Source organism: Trichomycterus rosablanca, chromosome 14 (assembly GCF_030014385.1).
Source record: "Trichomycterus rosablanca isolate fTriRos1 chromosome 14, fTriRos1.hap1, whole genome shotgun sequence".
NCBI classification, from domain to species: Eukaryota; Metazoa; Chordata; class Actinopteri; order Siluriformes; family Trichomycteridae; genus Trichomycterus; species Trichomycterus rosablanca.
The window spans coordinates 21,849,812-21,861,507 of NC_086001.1; the positions used below are offsets into that span (position 1 = coordinate 21,849,812).

Consider the following 11,696-nt stretch of genomic DNA (forward strand, 5'->3'; position numbering starts at 1 on the left):
CTTTAAAGCCCTTGAGGTGAGCCCTGTCTTCGCCCCGAAGGTTGTTACATGCTGTGCGGTGCCCCACAACCTCTGTATCGCTCATGGAGACATCACTGAGCCAGAATTAACAGAGGTGCATGTTGACCAACCAGAGCCTGTAATTAATGACATTACATCAGGTGAAGATGCAAGAAAGCATCTGGCTGCAGCTGTCTCAGCACCACAGCATACCAGCTCTTTATGAGCATGATTATGTTTAGAAAAATGTTTTGTTAATAGGTTCATGTTGTTTGTTTTTACGTTTTGTTCTACAGTTCTTGATTGTCTCTTGACATTAACAGTTTATGCATTATTTAAAAGTAAAACTTGAATATTTTTTTAATTACAATTTCCAATTTTCCAATTTTTCCAGTTTTTCTATTTTTAATTAAGATTAAATGAAAAAGAAAATTCTTTATGTCCATTATTTGCCAACACATTTTCTTTCTCACAACATGCAATAATACTACAACACTTTTTGATTTTCAACTATTTATTTTTTCATTAGAATCTGTAGGATTTCAATAAACCTTTCCTCTCTCTCTCTCTTGCCTCCCTATCTCTGCTTTCCTCCCTCATTCTTGCTTCCTGGTCTCTCCTCTCTCTCTCGCGTCTCTTGCTCTCGCTTTTCCTCTCTCTGGTGCGCCTCTTGCTCTCTCTTCTCCTCTCTTTCTATTCTTTCCCTTTCTCTTCTTTCCTACCTCTCCTCAGCCTCTCTCCATCTTCTCTCCTCGTTCTCTGCTGCTTCTATCTCCCTCTCATTTTCACTTTCTTCCATCTCCCTCAGATACTCAACTAAATCTTTCTCCCCTCATCTCTTTTTGGCTGGGGTTTCCATGCTTCTCGAGGATGGTGAAGCTTCAGCAGCATCCTGGCCGGATGAGGAAATAAGGGTCGGTGGGCCAATTGATGGTCTCTCACCTATTGCCTCATCCATATCCGCATACCATTTCCAGGATGCTGCTGTTGCTTCACCACCCTCTGTACTTACCCCAGTAGGTGGACACTTAAGTTCCTACAAGATTCATAGACACAGTACAAGGATCTTAACTTGGATTACAAATCTTTTCTGATATTTTTACTGAAGATCTTGCCAACAAACGAAGCTTACTTTGTATTTTTGTTTGAGGTTCTCCCACCTCTACAATATAATGCACATAACAGTTATTAATGTTTATAGCATACACTGCTTCAAAAAAAGTTTAGTCATTAAAAGTTTTTAATGCTTTGAAAAAGTTTGCAAAACTTGAATACTAAAACTTGTCTTTATACCACCCTTTGTAATTAATATTATGCATAAGATGTAACACAAATTTTGTTATGTCAAACAAACAGTCACTTACTCAAACCCTCGAACCGCTGCATTCTGTTTTCCGGTGAAGAGGGCCTGGTTGGCCACTCTCCACCAGATAAGATTTTTAGTGTCTTCATCAGACACTGCAATATCAAACATTAGTTTTAAAAGGGATTTCTAATGTGACTGTGTAGCAACATTACAACAATCATGAATATTTAGCCTCAACAACCCCAAAGCTAGATATATCTACTTTCCTAAAGATAGTTTAGGATAGCCCATCACTAGCATTACAGATAAAATTAAATGAATCTATAGATAGATCATTTATTACAGCAGCTCAATATATATTAATGCAAAGTATTATAGTAATCAAGTATTAAAGTATGCAAGTATTCAAATTTGCAAGTATTCAAATACAAAAGTATTAAGTACACATGTCATGTTGTACAACACTATGTAGTTAAATACATTGAATAAAAAGTAGTATATCGCTTTTATTGTCCTACCAGAATGACAACGTTTGAAGCCCAGGTCAATAGGACCTGCTAGTTAGAGAAGTCTCACTTGTTTGTTAGTTTAAGTCCAAGAGACAGGGTGTGGCCCATATGGGGATCGAACCCACGACCTTGGCATTATTAGCACCACACTCTAACCAACTGAGCTAACCGGCCGATGTACAAGGGCAGGTCATATACCCACATACCTGATTCTACACTGACAGCCCTTCAGTTAAGGACCTGCCACACAGAAACGATGGAGAGCTTTACTGTTGTTGAGCAGAACAGATCTTCGTGTGAGATGAAGCCAGAATTAAAGATGGTAGAAGAACAGGGTGATATTCTTACTTTCAGTTATTAAATTACTCAGGTTAGAAAGTCCTGATACACAGCACATGCTCACCTGACTCTCTCTCAGCCATGCTACCTTTAATCATTAAAGAGGGTGTGGCCCATACGGGGATCGAATCCGTGACCTTGGCGTTATTAGCACCACACTCTAACCAACTGAGCTAACCGGCCAGTTCATCTGTTCTCTGTTCAGATTTTTGTACATAATTCTACACTAACCCCATTCAACCAGCAGCACAAAAACCATTTGAGATTCTGCACACTTACAGTGAAGATCTGCAGAAATGAGCGGCTCCTAAACTGAGTTTGTTTGTTATTGCACCAGAAATGCAGCAGTTTCATGTTATTTTAATGACCCGAGATCTCAGTCCTACTTCAGACATCACTGTCTAGTCATTTCTTATGTTCAGACTTTCTTAATACACATCTAAGAGGTTTTGTGGGTTATGTGTGAACTATCTAAACTATACTGTATTGTGGTACATTCATTCAGTCTTCATCAGTTTAGACCCGCCCACTTAACCACCAATTTGCCTCCACAGTGAGCCTGTATAGAGAGAGATTTGATTTTTTGTATACCGTCCAATGAAACAGCTGTGCTGTTAGCTGTGCGCATGTCTGTGTCACAATCGGTTAGCGCGTTCGGCTGTTAACCGAAAGGTTCGTGGTTCGAGCCCACCCAGGGACGAGTGTCTTTTATTGCACAACCTGCCTGTTGATCAAACGATTAAACCTCAGTGTAGATTATCTGGAAACAGATGCTCTTCATATAGAAATATGCTTTACATTTGCTTGATGGTAATAACTCTTAGTGAAGTCTTAATGAACAATTAAAACATCAATTCAGGTTGTTTTTAGTTCAACTGGGAAAAAATATTAACAGTAGCTAAACTTCCTAAAACCCAGAATCTACACGTACAAATCCTACATTCATTCCACAAAGTTCACAAACATGATTTAATGAGTGAAAACTTGATGTTTGGAGCCTCTCTGGTGTGCAGACTGGTACTGTGTATCAGCACTACTTACTGTGTGCAGGACCTGAGTCGTATCTGCTCCAGTCACTGGTTGGCGGCATTAAGCTCAGTCAAGAACTTTAAGAAATATATAGTTTAGATAGTTCACACATATAAGAACCCACAAAACCTCTTAGATGTGTATTATTAAAGTCCGTTTAAGCTGCTTGAATGGAGTTAGTGTAGAATTATGTTATACAAAGATTTAAAGTGACTACATGAATTGGCCGGTTAGCTCAGTTGGTTAGAGCATGGTGCTAATAACGCCAAGGTCGCGGGTTCGATCCCCGTACGGGCCTCACCCACTTTTGGACTTAAACCAATGAGCCTTCTCCAACTACCAGATCCTATTAACCTGGGCTTCAAACGTTGTCTCTGACAAGTGTGAGATCTTTTTAATGCCCCTCTCATTCAAGTCAGAAACATGCCATTATTTCAATTAGCCAAACTTAATGACCCTTCTGTAAATGGTTTAATGTGCACACTGCTGCTACTGGCTTGTTTTTCTTTTCTACAATGTAAGTTCAGACCTTCAGGTTCATGTTATTTGAGATCTCTCTATGGCGTCAGATTGGTGCCAAAAGTCGAGAGCACATTTTATTTGTGGGCGAGCAGGATTTTCTCAGCTCTCGCACGAATTCACCCCGCTCGCTCACGAATGAGTTGTGCTCACGCACGAAATTGCATGCGCGCGCTCGAAACGCTGCTCTCGCGCTCAAATCATATGCGCGCACTCAAAGCAAGCTGCGCTCGCGCTCAGATATTTCTTGCTCGCTCTCAGATCTGTACTTGCCCTCGCGCTCGGAGTTTGCACGTTAAAACAGTGCCAAAAGTCGTCGACCAATCAAAATGTGTTTTCAGCTTCGACCAATGAGCCCCAACTTTCCATTGTAAAGAGAGTAATGGACAATCAACGACCTCAGGTAAGATTATTAATTATTTTAATTTTAGACTTATTTTAGAGTACATAAAATCATCATGTTAAAAGGGTAGAATTTGTTAAAGCTTTAACAATCAGGCATATTCTGACTATACTCATCTTTTAACCTGTATGTCTAATTATCTTAGGTTTCTTTTGTTGTCTAGGCCTTACTAAGACATAAAGCTTTGGAGGGGTAGCTGCATAAATAGCAGTATGTAGTAAGTATTGATCTGAATTATTTACATTTCATTTGCACACATGAAATGATTATTATTGATTAATTAGCGGAAAAAATCATATTCCTTAAGATATATTAAATGCCCTCAGGCAAATTCACATGTTGGTGAGTGAACATGTGGAAACCAGAATGTCATCCATCAGAGTACAGACAGTTCCACAAGTGACTGAACTTAAATCCATGCTAGGATTCCCACTGGCCACATTTGGGCATACTGGCACAAATGTCCTTGATTGTCTAAGTTATAAATTTCTTCAACATATATTTCCCTACACTGTTTATTGTTTCTACATTTTAAGGCTATTGTTGTCCTTGAATTCTATACAGCTACCACTTTTTCACAGATGTTATTCAGTCAACAAAGTATTACATTTTAAATAATTTATTTTGTCTTACAGAATTGAAAGGCTGTTGGTTGATGTGTGGACAGCTGTGACCTCCACATTTTATGATATCCTGCACAATGTTGAACAAGTTGAGATGCTGGACATTGCAAATACCCTGCACCTCTTTCTGGTACACCTTGTGTTTCTTCCCCGACCTTCAGATCTTTGTTGAAGGCTGGAACCAACATCCCCGTTCATGACCCCGGAACAAATGTGGCAAATGTAACTTTTGTACTGACTCTGACTTGTACTGACTCTATTCTCATAGATATTATATATAAATAAATAACAGTACACAGTTTGTTTTACTAATTTATTGAATGGGCACAAATATCCACAGACGAACTGGTCTGATGTGTTCCTGTCCTGTGAGCCATTGAAAGAATGTTCTTGGACAAAGAGAGGGCGAATCAGCTGTCTTAACCATAGGTGGTAAAGTCTGCATTAGCCTGTTCAGAAAGAAACACCAAAAAGCAAAATAAGCATTGACCTTTGTATAGATTACAATGTTTCTTGTTATATACATGTACATACCACTCTGCAAATGTATTTAGAGAAGTGTAGTCAATCATATTTTTACAATAGCTTAAACACACACAAACTGGTGTTATTATAGCAGGTGAACAAAGCAGAATTGGAATTAAGGGCCATATTTAATGCATTAACTCAATAATTATAACGGTGTCCTAATATGATAGTATTGTCCTTATAATTTAATTATAGGAATAATAAAAATGAAGATAATATCAAATACATTGTTATCTTTCTCCACACTAGCTGGCATGAATTTCTATACAATCCAATGGAAAATATATTTGACACACTGAACATAAAGCCGAAATAAAAACATTAGTGTTAACAATATCAATACACAATAAGTGCACCATATTAAATGCAGACTGGTTGGTACTATGATATTGTTGATATTGCAGATATGTTTTTACCTTACTGCTTGGTGTTCTAACACTACTTGCTTCCTTGCTGGATTCTGGTGGGGGAATCTCAGCTACAATAGGGGAAAGCTGTCATTGTATGTGGCTTTTTCTTGAACACCGCAAATGATTCAGAAACCTACATTTAAAACATTACATTATGCATGGTAAATATGCAACGTTCACACTTTATATAATAGTAAATAAAGCAAAAGCCTGACATACTGTAAGGTGTCAAAAACTATAAAATTGTTGTAATAATAAAAAACAGCAAAACATTAAATTGTAAAACATTTTATTTTAAAGAGTTGAAGTTAAATTATTTAATGTGTCATGTTTGATATTCTAGTTTTGGTTGGGAAAGTGAAAATAATATGTCCACTGTTGTGTTAGAGATACTGTAATTCATCAAATCATTTAGGTGGCTATAGCTTCCTGATCTACCCACTTTGATTTACTAAAATAGTCAATTTTTGTACTGTGGCGTTAAACACGTGAGCACATTAACTTTACTGTATAAAGGCTTTACTTTATTAATTAACATGTACAATACACAAAAGCTATTTTATGTAAGTTAGGGGTACCGCTTTAGCTGGCTTTCCAAAGTCAAATTTGATCGAGTTTATATTCACATAATGACACAAAGTTAACTTTACATTCTCTTTAACACTTTTTTTAATTAAAAAATAAGTCTAAAATAAAATAATTATTAATCTTACCTGAGGTCGTTGATTGTCCATTTGTCTTCACAACGGTTCACTCTCTCCGACCAATGAAAATGCAGGGGAAGCTGGAGCTCATTGGTCGAAGCCGAAAACACATTCTGATTGGTCGACGACTTTTGGCACTGTTTTAACGTGCAAACTCCGAGCGCGAGGGCAAAGTGCAGTTATGAGAGCGAGCAAGAAATATCTGAGCGCGAGCGCAGTTTGTTTTGAGTGCATACGATTTGAGCGCGAGAGCAGCGTTTCGAGCGCGCGCATGCACTTATTCGTGAACGAGCGGGGTGAATTCGTGCGAGAGTAGAGAAAATCCTGCTCGCGCACAAATAAAATGTGCGCTCGACTTTTGGCACTAATCTGACGCCATACTATGTGCATGCGCGCGCTCGAAACGCTGCTCTCGCGCTCAAATCGTATGCACTCAAAACAAACTGCGCTCGCGCTCAGATATTTCTTGCTCGCTCTCATAACTGCACTTTGCCCTCGCGCTCGGAGTTTGCACGTTAAAACAGTGCCAAAAGTCGTCGACCAATCAGAATGTGTTTTCGGCTTCGACCAATGAGCTCCAGCTTCCCCTGCATTTTCATTGGTCGGAGAGAGTGAACCGTTGTGAAGACAAATGGACAATCAACGACCTCAGGTAAGATTAATAATTATTTTATTTTAGACTTATTTTTTAATTAAAAAAAGTGTTAAAGAGAATGTAAAGTTAACTTTGTGTCATTATGTGAATATAAACTCGATCAAATTTGACTTTGGAAAGCCAGCTAAAGCGGTACCCCTAACTTACATAAAATAGCTTTTGTGTATTGTACATGTTAATTAATAAAGTAAAGCCTTTATACAGTAAAGTTAATGTGCTCACGAGTTTAGTGCCACAGTACAAAAATTGACTATTTTAGTAAATCAAAGTGGGTAGATCAGGAAGCTATAGCCACCTAAATGATTTGATGAATTACAGTATCTCTAACACAACAGTGGACATATTATTTTCACTTTCCCAACCAAAACTAGAATATCAAACATGACACATTAAATAATTTAACTTCAACTCTTTAAAATAAAATGTTTTACAATTTAATGTTTTGCTGTTTTTTATTATTACAACAATTTTATAGTTTTTGACACCTTACAGTATGTCAGGCTTTTGCTTTATTTACTATTATATAAAGTGTGAACATTGCATATTTACCATGCATAATGTAATGTTTTAAATGTAGGTTTCTGAATCATTTGCGGTGTTCAAGAAAAAGCCACATACAATGACAGCTTTCCCCTATTGTAGCTGAGATTCCCCCACCAGAATCCAGCAAGGAAGCAAGTAGTGTTAGAACACCAAGCAGTAAGGTAAAAACATATCTGCAATATCAACAATATCATAGTACCAACCAGTCTGCATTTAATATGGTGCACTTATTGTGTATTGATATTGTTAACACTAATGTTTTTATTTCGGCTTTATGTTCAGTGTGTCAAATATATTTTCCATTGGATTGTATAGAAATTCATGCCAGCTAGTGTGGAGAAAGATAACAATGTATTTGATATTATCTTCATTCATTATCTTATTCCTATAATTAAATTATAAGGACAATACTATCATATTAGGACACCGTTATAATTATTGAGTTAATGCATTAAATATGGCCCTTAATTCCAATTCTGCTTTGTTCACCTGCTATAATAACACCAGTTTGTGTGTGTTTAAGCTATTGTAAAAATATGATTGACTACACTTCTCTAAATACATTTGCAGAGTGGTATGTACATGTATATAACAAGAAACATTGTAATCTATACAAAAGTCAATGCTTATTTAGCTTTTTGGTGTTTCTTTCTGAACAGGCTAATGCAGACTTTACCACCTATGGTTAAGACAGCTGGTTTGCCCTCTCTTTGTCCAAGAACATTCTTTCAATGGCTCAGTATTTGTCTGTGGATATTTGTACTCATTCAATAAATAAGTAAAACAAACTGTGTACTGTTATTTATTTATATGTAATATATATGAGAATAGAGTCAGTACAAGTATCTATGAGAATAGAGTCAGTACAAGTCAGAGTCAGTACAAAAGTTACATTTGCCACATTTGTTCCGGGGTCATAAAAGGGGATGGTGGTTCCAGCCTTTAACAAAGATCTGAAGGTCGGGGAAGAAACACAAGATGTACCAGAAAGAGGTGCAGGGTATTTGCAATGTCCAGCATCTCAACTTGTTCAAGATTGTGCAGGATATCATAATATGTGGAGGTCACAGCTGTCCACACATCAACCAACAGCCTTTCAATTCTGTAAGACAAAATAAATGATTTAAAATGTAATACTTTGTTGACTGAATAACATCTGTGAAAAAGTGGTAGCTGTATAGAATTCAAGGACAACAATAGCCTTAAAATGTAGAAACAATAAACAGTGTAGGGAAATATATGTTGAAGAAATGTATAACTTAGACAATCAAGGACATTTGTGCCAGTATGCCCAATTTTTTCCCCGCTAATTAATCAATAAGAATCATTTCATGTGTGCAAATGGACTGTAAATAATTCAGATCAATACATAAGGCAGACTGATATTATTAAATAACATAATAAAATAAAAAGAACAACAAATGCAACGTAAATGTAAAAGAAACAAACAAGAAAACCCTTTACCTTCCTGTTAGAATCCTGGCAGCCACTTTAACAAAGCTGGTGTCTCCAGCAGGTCGTTTCTAATGAAGAACGTGCAGAAGATCCTTCTTACCAAGTGACTCAGCTACAGGTCTAGAGTTTAGTCCTTAAATAGAGCTGAGGACAAAGACCCAAGACCAGTTCAAAACTCTGCATTGGTCAATAATCAGCCAACTATTCACACCTTCTTGTGTGAAGTACTAGCTCATTATCTATGGAACGTGTGCAAATGAAGTAGATGGAGTCACAAAGCATGATGGGTGAAGTCAAACTACACCTATTTATCATAGCAGAGAAGTTATTTACATTTAATCCTAAACACAAACAAGGAATTGAAAGGCTATTCTGTAAAGTGAAATGACATGAACTTAGATAAAGCTTTTATGATAAGAATGTAAGTCATGTAAAATGCTGTATGTATATTTGTGTGAATTAGTTTCTACTGTATATGAGGAACAATAAGAAAACTAGAAGAGGAAACACGCACCTATAGATTTATCTGTATTTATGGTGTAGAAATATTTACTGTGCACTTGTGTGTCTGTGAACTGTTTGATTTGCTACTGCGGTCAAGCCTCCACTTCAAAATGCTCAGTCAAATCAGCTCCCACACTGCTCAAGGGTCCGTCAGCAGCAACCTGGCTGTAGTGGGGTTTGAACCAGTAACCTTCTAATTACTAGTCCAGTACCTTAAGCACTAGGCTACGACTGCTCACTCTTAATGAAAAGTTTAATCTACCTGAATAAACACAGAACAACTTTTACTTTCAAGTGGAGGAATTTTACCCTGGTCTTTATGGTGTTTGCATAAATTCTTCATATTATGAATGCTAAGTTTTCATAAATGAATAGCCTCTTACTTTAACACTTCTAGGTCTACACTCCAAAATTCTAGTGTTTAGATGATTTCCACTTAGCAAATAATGAACCGTCCTCAACCAGAATGTACATGAGAAGGTGTGAATGGAGGGCTGTGGACTGAACAGTGTTGCATTGTTCTATCATGAGTCTTTGTTCTTTGTGTTTATCTATAGACCAAATTAGTGGTAGCTAAACTCCTTTGTTAAAAGAAATACTCATATTTACATTTAATTATCCCACCATCTTCTAGTGCATAAAACCCAGTTCATATAAATCCTAATACAGACTGCACTGACATGTTTTAAAATTACATTTAAAAATAAATAAATACTATTGTGGTAGTTCAGGTGTTTTCTTATCATGGAGGTGACCATTATACTCTCTCACACACACCGTCATAGTCTCTCACACACCATCATACTCTCTCACACACACTATCATACTCTCTCACACACACCGTCATACTCTCTCACACACACCGTCATACTCTCACACACACCGTCATACTCTCTCACACACACCGTCATAGTCTCTCACACACACCGTCATACTCTCTCACACACACCGTCATACTCTCTCACACACACCGTCATACTCTCTCACACACACCGTCATACTCTCTCACACACACCGTCATACTCTCTCACACACCATCATACTCTCATACACACACCGTCATACTCTCTCACACACACCGTCATACTCTCTCACACACACCGTCATACTCTCTCACACACACCGTCATACTCTCTCACACACACCGTCATACTCTCTCACACACCATCATACTCTCATACACACACCGTCATACTCTCTCACACACACCATCATACTCTCTCACACACACCTTCATACTCTCTCACACACACCGTCACTCTCTCACACACACCGTCATACTCTCTCACACACACACCATCATAGTCTCTCACACACACCATCATACTCTCTCACACAGTATCATACTCTCTCACACACACCGTCACACTCTCTCACACACACCGTCATACTCTCTCACACACACCATCATACTCTCTCACACAGTATCATACTCTCTCACACACACCATCATACTCTCACACACACCTTCATACTCTCTCACACACACCATCATACTCTCACACACACCATCATACTCTCTCACACACACCATCATACTCTCTCACACACACCATCATACTCTCTCACACACACCATCATACTCTCTCACACAGTATCATACTCTCTCACACACACCGTCATACTCTCTCACACACACCGTCATACTCTCTCACACACACCATCATACTCACACACACCATCATACTCTCTCACACACACCATCATACTCTCTCACACACACCATCATACTCTCTCACACACCATCATACTCTCTCACACACACCATCATACTCTCTCACACACCATCATACTCTCACACACACCATCATACTCTCTCACACACTCACACCGTCATACTCTCTCACACACACCGTCATACTCTCACACACACCGTCATACTCTCTCACACACACCATCATACTCTCTCACACACACCATCATACTCTCTCACACAGTATCATACTCTCTCACACACACCGTCATACTCTCTCACACACACCGTCATACTCTCTCACACACACCATCATACTCACACACACCATCATACTCTCTCACACACACCATCATACTCTCTCACACACACCGTCATAGTCTCTCACACACCATCATACTCTCTCACACACACTATCATACTCTCTCACACACACCGTCATACTCTCTCACACACACCGTCATACTCTCACACAC

The 11,696-nt window shown here is 38.2% G+C and overlaps 2 long non-coding RNA genes and 1 other non-coding gene across 3 annotated transcripts; 2 read left to right on the forward strand and 1 right to left on the reverse strand.

Annotated features, from left to right (window-relative positions):
* The first annotated feature begins 3,407 nt into the window (after positions 1-3,407).
* Positions 3,408-3,481, forward strand: trnai-aau (transfer RNA isoleucine (anticodon AAU)). Its single transcript has one exon. It is a non-coding gene; the product is annotated as a tRNA-Ile (tRNA).
* Positions 3,482-5,058: 1,577 nt separating this feature from the next.
* LOC134326662 (uncharacterized) lies at positions 5,059-6,483 on the reverse strand. Its single transcript, XR_010014553.1, has 3 exons — positions 6,380-6,483; positions 5,673-5,799; positions 5,059-5,177 (listed from the first exon to the last, which is right to left on the reverse strand). It is a non-coding gene; the product is annotated as an uncharacterized LOC134326662 (long non-coding RNA).
* A 435-nt stretch (positions 6,484-6,918) lies between these two features.
* On the forward strand, positions 6,919-8,307 carry LOC134326661 (uncharacterized). Its single transcript, XR_010014552.1, has 3 exons — positions 6,919-7,022; positions 7,603-7,729; positions 8,228-8,307. It is a non-coding gene; the product is annotated as an uncharacterized LOC134326661 (long non-coding RNA).
* The last annotated feature ends 3,389 nt before the right edge of the window (positions 8,308-11,696 follow it).